Here is a 2,505-nt window from a genome sequence, read left to right as displayed (position 1 = left end):
TTAATTCTCCATTCATTTCCAGGCGTTTCTTAACCTGTGTGCTTCCGCGCGTATGCGTGAATATGTGCATGCATGCGTGCGCGTGTGCTTTACCGGCTTTGAAAGACTATCGTCCTCGAGACGATCAGAAGCTCTCTCTGTCTTTCTCTCTCTCTCTCAGCTGTCTGTGGGGAGCTGAGTTGAAGACTTGTAACGTTACTGACATTGGGTTGAAAACTCCTCCTCTCGACTGCTTCTCTGAACTGGGCAGTGGGCATAGCGCTTATTAGCTCTCTCTCTCCATTCACACACTGGCACTGTCAACCTCGCTCTCAGTCTTCCCCTTCCTTGTTGACTTGAGCCGGGGGGGCGGGGCCGACGATCTCGTCCACACGTCTTGGCTCACACACACCTCGCCCACAAACACACATTGTCACTTATAGAAGCGGCTTCACAGCTTTAAAACATGTTGGAGCAAATGTTCTTTTGAAAGGGATTTGAGGAGATTTTTGATGTGGGGGTTGTATGAGGAGCTCATACACCCTGTTCACACTCAGCAGACAGCTGGGTGCATGCTACTGCATGTAGTACACTGACTGTCAACAAGTACCTACAACCCCACGTCAAAAAAATGCAAACTATCCCTTTAAACTGAAGCATGAACGCTGTCTGGATCTGTACATTAAAGAGCGTCCTGTAAGCGGAAAAGTCACAGGTTCAAATCCAGCTACATCCAATTTGTGTCCGTCAGCATCACCAGTCACTCTATATGAGAGTGTGAGCTACAGTAAATGCCAAAAAAAAGGGGCATTTTTAGTGGATTTCTCATTTCTGATTTGCCAGTAAATTGGTGTGGCTGCTGCCGGGGTTTCTCTCTCTCTCTCTCTCTCTCTCTCTCTCTCTCTGTCAGTGCTTCACACAGATACACACAGCGCATAGGGTTCGCTTGTCATTTATAACGCTGTATGCGGAATCTGGCCCGGGTGGGAGGAGTAAGCACTTACATATCACAACGGCTACGCCGCGGCGTGCATAAGTGGATATGCAAATTAGCGTATGACCTCATCTAGCGACTTCTAGCAACTTTCTGAGTAGCCAATAGCTACTTTCCTTGGAAAAGAGTTGGCAACACTGCTCACCTGACAGGTGAACTCCCCCCGGAGGCTCACAGGTTACTTTCCAGTTCACTCAAAACTTAAAAAGAGCAAATAACCAATTAACCAAAGTGCACAGACTTAAGAACTCATTTAATCCAAGCTAAAAGGTCCATTGTTTCTCGGGTAATACTCTGGTCTCCACACCCTCAATCATTACAGCTCCTCACTTCCAAGATGTGAGAACTTATGGAATAAAAGATTTCTCAGTACTTTAACCTAGATTGCCACCACTACAACCCAAACAATTTGCATGTCTTAAAGGAACACTCCGCCCATTTTCAACCAGCTTTGTATCATTAGAACATCAGTAGTATATCAGAAAACTGTAAACGCTTTTGAAGTCTGTCATTTAATTTGACAGTTATTGAGTGTTAAAGTGTGGACCAGTGACATCACACTAACTCAAATTATTAACTCATTAACTCAAATCAACTCTCAATAACTGTCAAACTATTCATCATTCATCTAGTTTGACAGTTATTGAGAGTTGATTTGAGTTAATGAGTTATTAATTTGAGTTAGTGTGGACCAGTGATGTCACTGGTCCACACTTTAACACTCAATAACTGTCAAATTAAATGACAGACTTCAAAACAGTTTACAGTTTTCTGATATACTACTGATGTTCTAATGATACAAAGCTGGTTGAAAATGGGCAGAGTGTTCCTTTAAAGGCAACACTTTAAGATGGCATGATGTCATGTCAGTGAAAGCGATTTTGCAGCAGCCACAGTTGGAAGCATTCATTAGATTTCAGAGCTAATGAGCCAACAACAAGCTCTCTACTTGAATCACTGTCTGTACAGCAGCAGTGCTGGAGGTCAGAGGTCACACATGGGCTATAGATAGCCAACTGCAACAACTGTGCTTACAGCTGCTTCATCCAGTGTTATTCACCTTATGTTGCCCCGCCCACTTTACAGCTGCTGCATCCAGTGTTATTCACCTTATGTTGCCCCGCCCACTTTACAGCTGCTGCATCCAGTGTTATTCACCTTATGTTGCCCCGCCCACTTTTTGTCCTCCTTGTCAGACGCAATTGTATTCGATCTTTCAGTTCAGCGTTAGCCGGCGGCCGGTTGCATTGTAAACATCGATAAACTGTCAACTGTGAATGCGGTTTGGCAACATTCAGCAGCTACACTGCGGCGATGTGGCCAACTTCAGTTCCATGCTCGTGCTGCGACGAGTGACCCGGGTGGTCGGCATAACGTTATAGTTACAATTAAGCGGGTCGACAGTGTTTTCTCACTGCCAGGTGGGTTGACAGATACTACCTGTCACAGCCAGCGCTCGTCACTGCTCGTAAATGTCATATTATGATGTCACAGGCTGCTTTTTTGTTGTTGCACTAATCCATTTAAACTAA

The sequence above is a fragment of the Poromitra crassiceps genome, assembly GCF_964638095.1.
Source record: "Poromitra crassiceps genome assembly, contig: HAP1_SCAFFOLD_193, whole genome shotgun sequence".
Classification (NCBI taxonomy): Eukaryota; Metazoa; Chordata; class Actinopteri; order Beryciformes; family Melamphaidae; genus Poromitra; species Poromitra crassiceps.
This window is presented reverse-complemented; position numbering follows the sequence as displayed.